General features: G+C 37.6%; 1 protein-coding gene across 3 annotated transcripts in view; it reads left to right on the top strand.

Moving 5' to 3' along the window:
• LOC109429277 (nephrin-like) overlaps positions 1 to 18,087 on the top strand; it is a 506,653-nt gene that overhangs the window by 170,677 nt on the left and 317,889 nt on the right. The window lies entirely within an intron of this gene.

Here is an 18,087-nt window from a genome sequence, read left to right as displayed (position 1 = left end):
CAGAGGGATTCAGAATGTTAAGGTGGTCCCAGGAGTATTTCAGGGCGTTTCAGAGGAATTTAGGAGCGATCCACGAGTTTGCAAGGGATTTAAGAGTCGTTGCAGGAGTGTTGTAGGGGGTTGAGTGGGTCCCATGGGTATCCTAGAGTGTTTCAGGGGCTTTCAAAGGCGTTCTTTTCTTTAATCGTTTTCGCTTCTAGTCAAATCTTTTCAGACATTTTTTACATCTAGTCATGTTTAAAACGATTTCAGTCCACTAGAGCTCTTTTCAAATGAGAAGCAATTCCCTGTCATTTGAATAAATTGCCACTCAAATGACTTACTGGCCACAAAATACGAAAAAACTGGAAAAATTCCGCCAGAGTGAAAAATTATCGGATGTCAGGTCAAAGTCGGGTCAAATTTTATCAAATGTTGGACCACTGTTGGACCCACATCGGATAACTATAGGGTCTATGTTGGGTTTGGTAGCCAAAATAAAAACAGGTCAATGATAGCTTGATGTCGGGTTATACGTCATCAATTACGAACAAAGCTTGAATCGTTCAACAATTAGCGAGAATCGCCCAACATTAGGATGAGCTAGCTTAAGGAAGCGTTTAACATTTGGGTAACAGACTTCCCATACAAATGTTCTATTTTCTCTTAGAAAATGGAATTTGAGGGAATTTAAATTTAATGGGGAGTATACGGAATGAGTGGATCTAGACGTTCACTGGATATTTTTCAACTAAAGAGGAATTATGCACGGAAAAATAAACGAAAACAAAAATGCCAGTACTAACCGTTCAACAATTGGCGAATTACCCTATTGTATTTTGTTTAAAAAGTAATTTAATGTTGCTGAACTCGCTAATTTCATAGAAAATTGCCTACCTTTAGGCATTTAAGAGTCAATTTCAAAAGTAAATTTAGCTTTTCAACAGCCAAATTCACAAGTTGTAAGAGTTTTGACACGTTATTCGTGTTCAGAAGGTCAACATTAGATTCCCTGTTGTGCATTTGGACGAGTCGGACGTGTGCTCCGTATCTCACCACGCGATAGCCTTTAAACAAGTAGAGTTTTTTCCCCCGCAATTGCGGAAGGTTTTTTATATCGTGCGTTCTCCTGCTTGTGCGAAGTGTAGTGTCGCAAGGTGGTATCCAGCGCAACGCGGAAGCGAGGTGCTTGCATCATCGTACATCAAGGTCAAGGAATAATCGCATCCAAAAGTCATCATTATCGCCATCATCAGCCCCTCCGTCAACAAAGAGGACGGCGGCGACGGGTGCGAAGGCAGACGCGACGGACAGCTTTACCATCTGCCTGCCTGATAAATATCTACCTGCTCCGGTCAGATAAGTATCACTCTTTCGATACACTCTTTTGTCTGCCCAATTTGTTTTGATCGCTTTTGTCAATTGTATCCCCAGTCCACATTCGACCACGTGCTTTTTTTTGACATCCATTACAGTGGTTCCCAAACTACTGTATACGGGTAAGGGTGTACAAACTGTAAATAACAGAACTTTTTTTTTTTTTGTTTTTTTTTATTAGCTATTTTTTCCTTTTTTTTTCAATACCGTATTTTTGCATCCTACAGGGTGCGCTAAAATAATCATAAGAATTGAATTCGTATATTATTAGTACAAGTTTTTTTTTTTTTTTTTTTTTTGCTTTATTTTTTTTTATATATTATTAACATTGTTTGGTTTACAAACCAAACAGTTGTCGTCCTAAGGAAGAAAGTGCACTGTAAATACTTTAAGGTTTTTTCTCTTCCTCTTTGCACTTTTGAGTTATTTTTCATAAATTTGTTTCCACATGGAAGATTCGATTGGAGGCGAAACGCCTCCTAATGATATCATTGCTCGTACGCGGTTTTATCAGCCATCTTCGCCTGGACCTTGGGTTGTCTATTTCCGGCGCAAATGCAAACCATTGAATATGCTTTCGATTTCTCGAGAGCTGACGCGTAAGTATCCTGGGACCGTTGTTCACCAAGTGAAAGCATCCAAGCTGCGTGTTACCGCACCTAGCTACAAAGCAGCAAATGAAATTGCTCAACACGAAGCGTTTACTGTTGAATACGCGGTCTATGTGCCAGCACGAGAAGTGGAGGTGGAGGGGAAGATCCTCGACGAAATGCTGACATGTGAGGACATCAAGACCGGCTTTGGTCGATTCAAAAATAGGTCAATTCCTGATGTGGCTATCCTAGACTGTAAACGCTTATCTAAGGTTTCCATGGAAGGAAATAAAAAGGTGTACTCGCCTTCAGCGTTTTTTCGAGTGACTTTTCCAGGTTCCGTCCTCCCGGAATTTGTTGTAATTGATGGTGGTTTTTACCCAGTGCATCTTTTTAGGCCGAAGGTTTTTAATTGTACCAAATGCAAGCAGTTTGGTCACAGTGATAGCTTTTGCGACAACAAGCCCCGTTGTGGCAAATGCAACCAAGCTCATTTGGAGGACTCTTGCACACAGGAAGCGGAAAAATGTAGCTACTGTGACGGAGATCCACACGACTTGCAAGTTTGCCCGGCTTACAAAAGACGCATTCGAAATGAGAGTCGCTCTATCATAAAGCGCTCCAAACAGACATATGCGGAGATGGTGAAATCTTTTAAAACACCAGATTCCGTGTCTGAATCAGCTGTCCCAGTTGAAAATCCCTATCAGGAGTTGTCTTCCGATGATCAGGACGATGGCGAAACTGATGAGGGTGGATCTCTTTCGGAGGTACACGCACCTGGAAAAAGGAAGTCATCATCTTCCCCGGGATTGCGCCGAAAGGTCTTTTTAAAGTCTTCCCTCAAAAGTTTGCCTAATGTTAAAGGAGACGGGGTAAACTTAAAAACTCCGAAGAATCAGGTTCCTCTAGCTTCAGATCCATGTTGTAGCAAGAACCTGTCACCCCCGTCTCCGCCTGTTAAATACACTTCAAAGAGAAATAATCGACAAGGTAGCAAGAAAAAAGCTACCAAAGTTCCTCGCAGTTCAAGCAAGCCTCCTAGACCCAAGCGAGGACTGTTTACTTTTAGGGTTCTCGTGGATCGCTTATATAATGCCCTCAGCCTTCCAGAAACATTTAGAGGCATTATTGATATGTTTATACCTACAGTAGAAGAATATCTTCGGAATCTGACACAATCATGGCCCCTCCTTGCTGCGATCATATCTTTCGATGGATAATTCATCAAGTGAGGTACAAGATATGATCACTGTGCTACAGTGGAACTGTCATAGTCTAAAACCTAAATTAGACCTGTTTAAGTTTTTGATTCACAACTCTGATTGTGATATATTTGCCCTTTGTGAAACATGGCTTTCTTCTGAAGATGAACTCAACTTCCACGATTTTAACATTATACGCCAGGATAGAGATGACCATTATGGGGGAGTTCTTTTGGGGATCAAAAAGACTTACTCATTTTATAGAATTCCAATCGCGACTCATCCTGGCGTAGAAATCGTCGCTTGCCAAATAAACGTAAAGGGTAAAGAACTTTGCGTAGCTTCCGTTTACATTCCTCCAAGAATTTCAATTAACCGCCGTCATCTTTGGAATGCGGTTTCTGCACTATCACATCCAGTTTTAATTCTGGGTGATATGAACGCGCATGGTACAGGGTGGGGCGAACCATATGACGATAATAGAGCGGCCGTTTTCTATGATTTGTGCGACGATTTCAATTTGAACATTTTAAATACAGGTGAAGTGACACGTATTGCATCTGACGGCAAAGAAAGTCGTCTCGACCTATCACTGGGGTCAAGTTCACTATCATTCGATTGCTTGTGGAAGGTAATCGAGGATCCTCATGGTAGTGATCACTTACCCATTATAACCACCATAAAGCATAATAGTGAAAGGTCAGACCATCCAATTCAGGTTCCTTTTGACCTCACAAGGAATATCGATTGGCAAAAGTATGCAGAAGCGGTATCTTTTGGCATCGAATCATTCAATCCCCTCCCACCTTTGGATGAGTATCGATTCCTGTCTGAACTGATATATAAGAGTGCATTAGAATCACAAAAACGACGTGTTCCAAGTGCAACCTTCAAAAGAAGACCAGCCACACTAGGCTGGGATGATGATTGCACCCAGTTGTATCTTAAAAAATCTGATGCTTTCAAAACTTTTCGTAGGCACGGTACCTCAGATCTTTATCAAGAGTACGCAAAGCTCGAAAGACAGCTGAGAAACCTGCTGAAAGCGAAGAAGCGTAGTTATTGGCGACACTTCATTGAGGGTCTCTCAAGAGAAACTTCAATGACAACGCTTTGGAGAGTGGCTCGCAACATGCGAAACCGCTCTTCTTCTAATGAGAGTGACGAATACTCCAACCGTTGGATATTCAGCTTCGCGAAAAAGGTCTGCCCAGACTCAGTCCCAGCACAACCGATTTCTTGGGAAACATCCCCAAGAGACGGTTCTCTGGACAGACCCTTCACTATGCTGGAACTTTCTATGGCTCTTCTTTCATCAAACAATTCCGCTCCGGGAAGCGATATGATAAAGTTCAATCTTCTAAAGAATCTCCCAGATATCGCGAAAAGACGATTACTGGACCTGTTCAACTCATTCATGGAGAACAACATCGTTCCGCATGAATGGAGACAGGTCAAAGTAATAGCTATTCAAAAGCCTGGTAAACCAGCGTCTGATCATAATTCATACCGCCCAATTGCTATGTTATCATGTTTAAGGAAATTGTTGGAAAAAATGATCCTATCACGACTCGATCATTGGGTCGAATCGAATAACTTGCTTTCAAATACACAGTTCGGGTTTCGCAAGGGCAAAGGAACAAACGATTGTCTAGCGTTGCTTTCAACAGATATTCAACTGGCCTTTGCGGAAAAGGAGCAACTGGCTTCAGTTTTCTTGGATATTAAGGGCGCCTTTGATTCAGTTTCCATAGGAATATTGTCAGAAAAACTGCGCAATAGTGGACTTCCAGGAATTTTGAATAATTTCTTGTATAATTTGTTGTCAGAAAAACATATGAGTTTCAATCTCGGACAACTGACAACTTCCAGAATTAGTTACATGGGCCTACCCCAAGGCTCATGTTTAAGTCCCTTGCTTTATAATTTTTACGTGAAAGACATTGATAGTTGCTTGGAAGGACAATGCACGCTAAGACAACTTGCAGATGATGCTGTGGTTTCTCTAAAAGGCCCACATGCAGAAATGTTGCAAAGACCATTGCAAAATTCTCTAAATAATCTGTCAATCTGGGCAAGAGATTTAGGGATCGAGTTTGCTCCGCAAAAAACTCAATTGGTTGTGTTTTCTAGAAAGCGGAACCCAGCCCAACTGAAACTCAATCTTTTGGGAATAGAAATCGACCAGTCTTTGACTTCGAAATACCTTGGGGTCTGGTTTGATTCAAAAGGCACTTGGGGTACCCAAATCAAGTATTTGGTGCAAAAATGTCAACAAAGGATCAATTTTCTACGCACAATTACCGGAACATGGTGGGGTGCTCACCCGGAAGACCTCATAAAACTTTACAAAACGACTATTCTCTCTGTTATTGAGTATGGCTCTTTCTGCTTCCACTCAGCAGCAAACTGCCACCTAATAAAGTTGGAACGAATTCAATACCGTTGTTTGCGTATTGCTCTCGGCTGTATGCACTCAACGCATAATGCGAGCCTTGAGGTCCTGGCAGGGGTGAAACCTCTCCAGAACCGATTCTGGGAGCTCTCGCTAAGGTTACTTATCAAGTGTGGAGTGAGCAACACACTTGTCATTGAAAACTTCGAAGAAATGCTCAGTCTGAACACTCAATCAAAATTCATGAGAATCTATCTGTTCTACATGTCATCTGACATAAGCCTACCAAGTTATAATCCTCCCCGTGTACACTTCACTAATGACAGTACCTCTGTTAAATACGATCTGTCCATGAAACAAGCTATTCATGGAATACCAGATCAACTTCGATGTATATCTATTCCTCGCATTTTTAACGAAAAGTACCAAAATGTCAATTCCTGTAAGAGATTTTTCACTGATGGGTCTCGCATAAATGGATCCACTGGTTTCGGTGTCTTCAATGAAAATTTCACCGCCTTCCGCAAACTTCAGGAACCTTGTTCGGTTTATGTTGCTGAGCTGGCAGCAATCAATTTCGCTTTGGGGATGATTTCAAACATGCCCGTAGACCATTTCTTCATCTTCTCGGATAGCCTTAGTTCGATTGAGGCACTCCGGTCGATGAAACCTGTAAAACATCCATCTTACTTTCTTACAAAAATAAGGGAGCAGATGGGTGCACTGGTCGAAAGATCATACAAGATTACCTTTGTATGGGTCCCCTCACATTGCTCAATTTATGGCAATGAGAAGGCGGACTCTCTCGCAAAGGTGGGCGCACAGGAAGGTGAGATCTATGATAGAAGAATTTCACATGATGAATTTTTCCATTTTGTTCGCCAGAGTTCTCTTCAAAGTTGGCAAAATGATTGGCGAGATGGCCAGCTGGGACGGTGGTTACATTCCATTATTCCTAATGTTTCTTTGCGAGTGTGGTGGTATGGTCTGGATGTAAGTCGCAATTTCATTCGCGTGATGTCAAGACTTATGTCCAACCATTACTCGCTAGACGCGCATTTACACAGGATTAACCTCGCGTTGAGCAATGTTTGTACTAAGTGCGGTTCCGGTTATGATGACATCGACCACGTAGTTTGGCAATGCCCGGATAATGATGCCTCCAGAGCGCTACTTTTGGATACCCTTGAGGCCCGAGGTAGACAACCCTTTGTTCTTGTGAGAGATGTGTTGGGGACCCGCGATGTCACATACATGGGATGTATTTTCGACTTTCTTCGCTCTGCTGGTATAAAAGTTTAATTTGCTTGTGTTTTCTTCTCCAGTTTTTTTTTCTCTGTTTTGTCCTCTTTGTGTTACCAAGCTGCTCCTGGCCATCCGGAAGACCAAGTCCCACAACAAGTTGGTACCAACACCACAAGGCACCGAATACGCTAGCAAGATGCGATTCACCCCCGGATGAGCAGCAGTGAAACCTTTGGCCCAATCCTTACCCTGTCCATCCCTCAAAATGTGACCTTCTAACCTCGAGCTGCCACGAGTACCCTGGCTTCCACCCATTACTAACAGATATCATTAAAAAGTTATTACTCTGTATAATGTATACTATTAAGTACAAAGAAAGATCCTCGGCTCCGTAAAGCGTTATACGCGATTGAGCCCCAAATAAACGAACTAGATAAAAAAAAAAAAAAAAAAAGGTCAACATTAAGTGGATAAAGCGATTTAGAATTTTAACTGATGTTAAATTGTATGCTGATCAATTTCACCCCAAAATGGTATTTTCATTTTTAGGGTTTGAAGTTATTTAACTTTATGTTAAAATTTGTTGAACCAAAATTGTGTCATGCAGTTTTATAGAGGTCCACCCAGTACTGATTTTTCACAAATTCTTTTGATAATATTTGTATTAATACTCACGTTATCAGCAAAAGGTGTTTTAAAGTGATCAATTTGACCCCGGTTTACGATATATTCTTCGTAAATAATTATTTTTCCTACATTGTTCCTACATTCCTACAAATGTTTTTCAAAACGGAAAAATACAGTTAGAATCGTTTGACCATCCTGGGCTTCTTGGCAAATTTTGCCGGCTGAAGTCAGCTTTCTACAGCAAAATAATAAAAATATCGAAGGGAAGGTTTTTGAAAAATTGCATCAGTGTATTTTTTTCTTAACTCTTTGGAGCCGGAGGGGTCATATATGACACCAACATGAAAACTGTATAGATTCACCCATTCGATAAAGCATAACACTGTCTTTGGCAAAGTTGTTGCAAATTAAATCCTGTTTTCGGGAAAAATGGGCATATTTGGGCTTCATTGAAAACCTAGAACATCCTGAACACCATGAAATTTGGAAAAACGAAATAACTGACATACCAGTTGATCTAAAAGCTGAACTTGGATGTAGGTTACATTTATATGTATTAATTTAACCTTTGCCAAGAATATCAAAAGGTGTTTTATATTCTGGAATGTTCGTGCTGTTCCAAACTGTCCTATAGTGCAACCCTTCAAATCTACAACAATAAGTTTATGTATTTTCGCCACAAATAATAGCATTGCATTCATCCGTGAAGCTCTTGACATCTACAATGTCATTTATAGACACTATAGGGATATTTCAGGTCAGCCAAACTACTTTGGAGTTCAGAACTTCAGGTCTAAACTAGTGACAAGAGCCATAGCTGTTATACTGAGTAACGTTGCATAATCAACCGTGGTTACTGGAGTAATCTGAAGTCTACTAGCTTATTATAAACCTTTGGGACATTCAGGATCATCCAAACTATTCTATTATGAAGTCCTTCAAATCTACAAGTAAAACTTTATGTGTTTTCGCCATGAATTATAATATTACATAATCTGCTGGGATCCGCGAAGCTCTTGAAATCTTAAATGCCATTTAGATACACTGCAGGGATATTCCAGGTCAGTCAAACTACCTTGGAGTTCAGGACTTCAGGTCCACACTCGTAACAACAGCCGTATCTGCTATACTGAGTAACGTTGCATATTTATCCGTGGTTACTGATGGACATGGAAAATACAGTATGCGGCAGGAAAAAATGCGAAAGTGTTTTTCAACTTCGAACCTCATTTTCGTCCATTTGACATTAACCAATCTATGTTTCAACGTTCCATGATCTATAATAGGCTAGTTTTCTGAAAAGTTAATAAAAAAATTTCCCATTTTGGTCACTGCTATGTGAAACTATATGGCTCTGGATCAGTGCAGTGTGCACAGTGGCTGATTTCGTCATTTTAGCGCGCTTAATTAATAACTTTTTAACCATGACGTTTATCGTCATGGTGTCTTCGAGAAAGTTTTTCGCTATAATAAGGAGCTTCTTTTGAGCTATTGTAAAAAATGATCAATCCCCCTAAAAGTGAGATAGAAAATTTATTTTTTGCATTTTTCAAGATACAAGGTTGGTGTCTTCACAAAAGTTGTAGATAATGTTATTTGGAGCAACTTTGTCAAAGACGCCAAGTTTGTAACTCCGTTACTTTTCAAGATACGTTACGTTTTTTATCATCAGACCCTTGAAAAGGGTTTTTGCGCAATAACTTTCGAAGGATTGATTCTACATTTTTCTGATGTTCTACAAAGTTATAGATAATGATAAAACACATAACTTCGCCGAACACGACATCCTTCTAATTTCTAAAATAAAATAGTTATAACGGTTTTTATAGATTTTTGGGCCATATTTCAAGCATATATAACCTAGCTATAGGCAATTATATGCAAATTTCCTTTTAAGCATGTGGATATACAAGTAATTGCCTCTCTTAGAAAGCCAAAACCATCAAACTGTAAGAAACTGTAAGATGGGTTTTGTACAGAAACTTTCAACCATCTATGTTACTTTTATATGGGATTTATTCATATCTTCAACATATTTATTTGACAGTTCATGGCAGCTTGCATTTTTATTGTTATTGTACGTGTGTGTGAATATAAAGAATGGATTGTGATGCATTCTGGAGCATTAATAAAGTACGTTACACGAAAACTGACCATCTATTTATATTTTCTGACTAACTCACAGTGCTGCATGTAGTCCACGAAAAGAGCGAACGAAGTGTCATTTTTTCTCAAATTCTAAACTTGCGCGTGACATATTTTGTGAACGCTCCCTCTAGTACATGTCTACAATAGTTATAGCTAATTATAAATCTTATTGTACTTTACAGTAAGGTGCTGTTTAATCGTGATCTGACAAAATAAATAACACTATGCGTTCTTTTCGTGGACTACATGCAGCACTGTCAGTTAGTCAGAAAATAGAAGTAGATGGTAAGTTTTAATGTAACGTACTTCATGAATGTTGCAGAATGCACCACAATCCTTTCTATCACCCTCATTCTTGTTTACGGACGTATCCACTTTCGAACGTTTTTGGTTCGATCGAATCAGTAGGCCGTTTGATTTTGCTGGCGTAAACGGGAATGCGAACGATTTTCGTTCGAAAGTAGATTCGATCGAAAACAAGAATGAGGGTGATAGAAAGGATTGTGGTGCATTCTGCAACATTCATGAAGTACGTTACATTAAAACTTACCATCTACTTCTATTTTCTGACTAACTGACAGTGCTGCATTTACAATAACTATAAAAATGCAAGCTGCCATGAACTCTCAAAAAAATATGGTGAAGATATGAATAAATCCCATATAAAAGTAACATAGATGGTTGAAAGTTTCTGTACAAAAACCATCTTACAGTCTCTTACAGTTTGATGGTTTTGGCTTTCTAAGAGAGGCAATTACTTGTATATTCACATGCTTAAAAGGAAATTTGCATATAATTGCCTATAGCTAGGTTATATATGCTTGAAATATGGCCCAAAAATCTATAAAAACCGTTATAACTATTTTATTTTAGAAATTAGAAGAATGTCGTGCTCGGCGAAGTTATGTGTTTTACCATTATCTATAACTTTGTAGAACATCAGAAAAATGTAGAATCAATCCTTCGAAAGTTTTTGCGCAAAAACCCTTTTCAAGGGGCTGATGATAAAAAACGTAACGTATCTTGAAAAGTAACGGAGTTACAAACTTGGCGTCTTTGACAAAGTTGCTCCAAATAACATTATCTACAACTTTTGTGAAGACACCAACCTTGTATCTTGAAAAATGCAAAAAATAAATTTTCTATCTCACTTTTAGGGGGATTGATCATTTTTTACAATAGCTCAAAAGAAGCTCCTTATTATAGCGAAAAACTTTCTCGAAGACACCATGACGCTAAACGTCATGGTTAAAAAGTTATTAATTAAGCGCGCTAAAATGACGAAATCAGCCACTGTGGTGTGGTCTGGTTGTTCATCGAATTTGAGCTAATTTTGTTACTGTTATAGTCATTTTGTTTAATGACCATTGGGCGCGCAGTTTATTGATACCCGCTTATTAGGCCTACATTATCACATGTTAAACATCAAATATGTACATTTTTATTTTTCATTGCTAGAATAAAGACATTGACTGATACACTGTCATGAAAAAACAGTCATATATATCCCATATTTAGCGTGTAATAGTGCCTTGAACTTTTTGCATTTTTTCCTGCCGCACCCTGTACAAGAAAAATTGTATGTGTTTTTACTATAAATAATAGCATAGCATAATCTGGTGAGACCCGTGAAGCTATTGGAATCTCGAATTTCATTTAGATACACTATGGGAATATTCCAGGTCTGCCAAACTATCTTGGAGTTCAGAACTTCAGGTCTACACTCGTAACATCAGCTATATCTGACATATTGAATAACGTTTTATAATCAATCGCGGTGACTGGACCAACCTGAAGTCTACTATATATATTATTATAAACCTTTGGGACATTGAGAGTCGTCCAAACTATCCTGAAGTTCAGCTCTTGATAGTAACAGTAATTATTCTCATAATAAACTTATAACTGTAATCTGTAATCGCCACGACATATCATGAGTCATTTCCCGAGCAGAGGAGAATAGCAAATTGATAACAACAGAATCACATAGCTTGTTTTTATATCATAATTTGGTTTTGTTAACTTATCAAAATATATCTTTTTAATAACATGTTTTGTTGGGCAATCTTATTTTGTAATATTCAAGTTTTTGGGATATATCCACAAGATAACATTTCAATAATATATTTTGTTGTAGAACATGTTTAGTTATTATTCTGCTATAGAGAATGAACAAATATGTGATGAAAAATAACACAACAGTAACAAGTTCACAAATTTCCTGTTATTAAGTTGTAATTGATCTAACAAAACATGTTATTGAATTGTTCTTCTAGGAACATTTTTTTGTTATGATATTTGTTATTTTGCCGCTTATGACAGACAAGTTTATAACATAATATATCATGCTAATAACATAAACATTACTGATTCCATTATACAGTTATTAGGCCAAAATAACATATTTTATTATGCTGTTGATATTTTCTTCTGCTCGGGTTCAAGATAGTTTTAAAATATCCCAGATCAACAACACTACTCCGGAGACCATAGCTTCAAGTCTACACTTGTGATAAAAGCTTTTGCCACTACGCCCAAGTAACACACTTGTCACAAAAAAGTCACGGCTGCGCAGGTTTTATTGCGCAGAATTTACTTTGATTTACTTCAAACAAATAAATACTTACTTGCTAGAAGTAAGTCACAGTGACTTATGTGCAACAAGCACCTGCGCCGCCGTGATTCTTCTGTGACAAGTGTGTTACTTGGGCGTTACTGGACATGATAGATTACAAATAGTAGCTGTGTATAATGAAAGAAGTTACCGTTATACCCGCAGAGTTTGGGATCTATACTCAAGAACAGTTTGGATTTTTTTTTTATTATAGAGGTTTTAAACCATCTGGTTCATTCGCCTCTGAAAACTACAGTTTGGATGACCTAGGACATCCCGACTGATCTTATATTGTCTATTGCACTTTCAGAAGGCTTACTGGACATGATAGATGACAAATCATAGCTTTGTATACTGAAAGAAGTTACCATTACAGCCGTAGACTTTAGGATCTGATCTCAATAATAGTTTGGATGACCTAGGATACCCCAACCGATCAGATGTCTATTGAATTTTCAGAAGACTCACTGGTCATGATAGATTACAAATAGTAGCTGTGTATAGTGAAAGAAGTTACCGTTACACCTGTCGAGTTTAGGATCTATACTCATGAACAGTTTGGATGACCTAGGAAATCCCGACTGATCTTATACTGTCTATTGAACTTTCAGAAGACTTACTGGACATGATAGATTACAAATCGTAGCTTTGTATACTGAAAGAAGTTACCGTTACACCCGTAGACTTTTGGATGTAAACCCATGAACAGTTTGGATGACCTAGGATATCCAGAAAAAAATATTCTGCCGAATATTTTACCCTTTTTATGCTTTTGAGCACCAAAACAACAGAAAAACGTAGAAAAAGTTCCATAATAACGCTTGGAAAAAATCCGGCATCAAAGGGTTAAAGTCTTTCAAATATCCTCAAACATATCCAAAGACATTATTTTGAGGCTCAAATGAGAATCGCATATTTTCCAAAACTGAAAAATCAGTTTTCTCCAGAATGACGAAAAAGCAAACAATACCAGTGTATCCGATTGTCATAATTGACTGAATAAGCAATTGGACATTCTGATTTTCTTCGATTTATGGATCATTTTAGGAAAAAGTGCTTTTTTAGTTCTGGAACATTTGTTATTCTAAATTGAGCCTTAATCCAACATACCGATTTCGAGTTATATTTTTTTGAAGAAGAAAATAAGGATTTTTCATACACGTTTTTCAAAAGTTGGATGAGAAATATTGCAAAATAAATAACATATAAACATGTTCAGATACAAATTTCATTTGAATTGAAAAAGATCGCGTCTACACGATTCATGCGTTGAGTTGTAAATGCTTCATAAGCTAATCATCCCTGAAAAACTTCAAACAGATATGAATAACAAGACAGATAAGGAATTTCCAATCCTCGCCAGTACTTCTACGGAATCCACTAAGAAAGCGCAACGCTCAACAAAAAGAAACGCCATTTTCTCCATCACCATCGGCGTGGCGTCAGACCGTAGGTAGGAGAATGTGATTCAAAATGCCATATATGTATCAAACTTTGCACATTTGCAACGATAAAGGTTTGTTTTTGTAAAGATCAATCAATGTGAAAACAGCAGCTAGATTTTTTTTTCTAGATACTACAATGAAACGTTTCCAATAATGACGCATTTTCAGTTCTTCCGCAAGCAAGCATAAAAACACAATAAGAAAAAGAAACAACAGTTGATTTCTTTTAGATTTTCCATAACGTAGAACAGAAATTGATTTTTATTCTACAGGGGATACACAAAATGATCGGGACAGGCAAAATTTTTACTTTTCAAAAAATGTGCAACTAGCTGTAACTTTTTGAAAAGTGCATAAAATATTCTCAAATTTTCACTGTAAGTTCATTAACAAGTTATGTATCAGTGGTCCAAATTTGTTAAAGATTGAACTATTCTCCACGAAGTTATCAAGATTCTTGAAAAAGGTATAAATATCCGATAGCCAACTTTGAGCTGTTAGCTCTCCGGATACAATGAACCGAATGCAATGAAATTTGGACCATTCATGATTTACATAATGAGCTTTGAAAAAGGTTTGGCTTAACTGAAACTTTTTAACAAGAGAAAAAGTTATAGCGATTTCATTTATTTCACGATTTTTCAGTAAATTGGTCTATTTTTAATATGCATCCCATAACCTTTTCAATTTATTGGCGGCAATGTTGTTACTGTCCTTCAAAACACATTTATATATAAATCAATTAGAGGGAAATTAATTTTTTGCATCTTGAATTTTGAAACGATGTTGAAGTTTTGGATAATTTGGTGTTTTATTAGAAAAATAATCAAATCGTTTTAATTTTCTTCCGTGCTAAGAATTTTGAGTTAGGTCAAAGGTTTTTCATAGCTTATTATATGAGTCATAAATGGTCAAAATTTCATTGCATTCGGTTCATTGAATCCGGAGATATAACAGCTCAAAGTTGGCTATCGGATAATTCTACCTTTTTCAAGAATCTTAATAACTTCATCGAGAATAGTCCGATCTTTCCCAAATTTGAACCACTGATACACAACTATTTGAACATACAATGAAAATTAGTGAATATTTGATGTACTTTTCAAAAAGTTACAGCTAGTTGAACATTTTTTGAAAAGTGAAAATTTTGCCTGTCCCGATCATTTTGTCGATCCCTTGTATTTGGTGATCATCGTACTATGAAATATTGAAAAAAGTTCATGTAATGTTCAGAGAAAGTGGAAGTGGCTAGGGCTTCATTGGCAAATGTTTTTTTCGTAGAATAACTTCTCCCCAAAAGCTGCATTTAAAACCATGTTCCCCTTCCTCTGGATACTGACAGTCAAAATGCGCTTCCAATAAAGATTCATTTCGACCGTGAAAGCTTATCTTGCGAGAATTCTCCCCTACACTTTCCCTTGTTCTCAGTGGATTGGATCCGGACCGACTGGGCCCCAGCTCAAGCACCCAGAACGTTGGCTGATCAAGTGGTCCTTCCCGTTATAATCCACCAACAGACGAACGCATGGACGGACGACAACGATGATGGTGGCTGGCTGGAGATTACCATCATGATGGCGATGACGCAGCCATGATGATGAAATTTTCCACTTCATGAAACGATCTTCGTTCGCGTCCACTGCGCTATTTCTACTGATGCTGCCGCCGCCGCCGGTTGGTTTGCAGTTTGGAGTTATCTAAATGGAGAAAAATTACTCCATCTTTTTCTAGAGAGGAACTTGAACGACCATTTGGCTCATTGCTCTAGAATCCTAACGATGCCAACTGGGAATTGCCACGCTGCCGGCCGGCCGGCAAGGACATTCGTCTCTTCGAAAGCTTCCAACTAAAATGTGACGTTGAAGTTGTCCAGGGAGGGAAATAAAAGGAAATTTTAGCGAAAGTGGGTGTCGCTTCTCCTTCCTGGAGCGCACTCTTGGCGTAGTGGACTTAAGTTGGTCACAGTCAGTCGAGGAGATACCAATAACGTTCTGAACTCCTCCATTAGATGATGCTTGGATAGGGCGAAGCGACGGCGTTGTTGTGGAAAAGATGATGGAAATAATGTTAACGGTTGTTTGGCGACGGAACAATGCCGGTTGAGGAGTGACACAAGATAATGAAATTATAGCGATGCGGATGAAGATAGAACGGCTGGAATGGGCCTTAATTTGCGACTGATTGGCCGGGCGTGTGCAGAACACTATGGAATGGTGGGTTTGGATGATTCAGATTTGAAACAAGGAGAAAAGTGATACTCTATTATTCGTGACATCCGCGAGATTGTGTTTGAGCTACAGACGAATGTACAAATCAACCGATGAACCTATGCACCTGCATACAAATCATTGAATGGAAAAGAATACAACCACCATTCCAAATGTCATGTTCACCATTCCATGTAATCACTTATATCATTTCCCTAATGTTTCTGCGCTCTCACAAGTTCATGTATATATTAAAGTTTTTGTGCCTTCATACGTAATGGAAGTTTCTCTTTCAAATACTAGAAACCGTTTTTGAATTTTTGTGACCTTATATGTGTTGTAAGTCACCTTTCGTATTTTTTTAATTTTTTTTCCGTCCTCAAACGTGCAAAAAAAATCCTACAAGTAGATAACATGTTTCGGAAATTGTTTAAGAAATTCGTCACGGGATTTTTCAGAAATTCATTCAAGGAATACGCCAAAAAACTCTCCTGAAATTCCTCCATAGGCTTTTTTCAAACAACATGTCAAAGTTTCATTCGTACATTTTCTCTAGGTATTTCTTTAGTTCTCCAATTTTCAGAAATTCCTTCAGTAATTTTCTTTATTAATCGAGCAGGGAATTTCTAAGATATTGTGCCATGAATGCCTTTGGAGATTTCTCTGATAAGTTCTTAAGGAATTAATCCTCTTATTTCTTTAGAAAGTTCTTAGTTTCCATTTGAACTTTCTACAAAGCATTCTAGAGGTAACATCAGAAATAATTCAGAGAACATTTTGATAAAATTTTCCATGGATACCTTCTGATATAGCACCATGGATTTCTTTAAAAAATCATTCTGGAATTCCTTTCGGAAAGTCTTCAGCGGATTTCTTTTGAAAGTGCTTTAGAACATCTTCTATACACCACTATAGAACTTCACAAATTGAGATATAAATATCACTTGTTTTGGTGGGATTCTCCAGGAATTCCTTCAGAATATCTGTCTCAGACTCCTTCAGACATTCTTTTAAAGGCATAACCTGTTTTTATATCTTGTTTTGTTATTATTAAATTATCAAGGCATAGCTTTTCCATAACAAATTTTGTTGGACAATCTCTTTTTGTTATAATCAAGCTATTGATATACATTAACTAAATTACATTTAAATATCATGTTTTGTTGAAGTACAAGTTTAGTTATTGTTGTACTATTGATCAACTTATCAGCAATAGCACAATAGTAACAAGTTTTGAAATCACAGCAACAATTCGACAATTATGACCTGTCCCTTTGAGTTGTTCCATTTATGTATTCAGTTAAAAAGAAAATTCCTGAACGACTCCTTTTAAGAATTCCTTAAATAATTTTCGGATAAGCACTTGGAAGTTCTGGAGGAACCTTTCGATAAATCCCTGGAGAAGTCTTCAAGAGAACTACTGGCGCAATTTTCTAAGAAATTCCGAAGTTAATTCTTCTGAGCAATTATTAGGATTGTTGACAGAATCTTTTGAAAAACTCCTGGAGAATCCTTCGGAAAAACTCATGGTGAAATCCTTAAAGAAATTTTCAGAGAAATGAGATTAAGCAAATAATTTTATATAATAAGTATTATAACTTTTTTAGTAACGAGTCTGATATCATAGCAAATTCTGCTCTCCGATTATTTTCAATAACATATTAATATCAAAATTTGTTATTGAAATATTTTCCGAATTCATCGTTATTAAGTTGTTATTGAAACTAACAAAACAAGTTATTGAAATGGTTTTCTAGGAACATTTTTTTTTTGTTATGGAATTTGTTATTTTGCCGCTTATGACAGTCAAGTTTATAACACAATATGTTATGGTAATAACTTAAAAATAATCGATGTTATTATTCAGTTATTTTGCCGAAATAACACAGCTCCTTATGCTGTTGTTATTCCCTTATGCTCGGGGTTCCTTAACAAATTCTTCTTGGAATTCCACCAGGAAGTCCACGACAAATTCCACAAGGAATTTTTCCATGAATCCATCCAGGAATTCCTCCAGAGCATATGCTTAGAAGTTTTCCAAAAATCCCTCCAGGAATTGCTCCAAAAATTTCTACACTACCTTCCCCAAGAATTTCTCCAGGGGTCTCTCTAATACTTCTGACAAGAATCCCTTCAGGGATTTCACCAGGAATATCTCCCAGGTTTTTTTTTCATGAAATTCTTTCAAGAATTCATCCAAAAATCTTTCAGAAATTCCTTCATAAATACCTTCATGATTCTTCAGGAAACCT

The sequence above is a fragment of the Aedes albopictus genome, chromosome 2, assembly GCF_035046485.1.
Source record: "Aedes albopictus strain Foshan chromosome 2, AalbF5, whole genome shotgun sequence".
Classification (NCBI taxonomy): Eukaryota; Metazoa; Arthropoda; class Insecta; order Diptera; family Culicidae; genus Aedes; species Aedes albopictus.
Note: the sequence above shows the minus strand (reverse complement) of the source record. Positions and strands in the feature narration are given on the sequence as shown.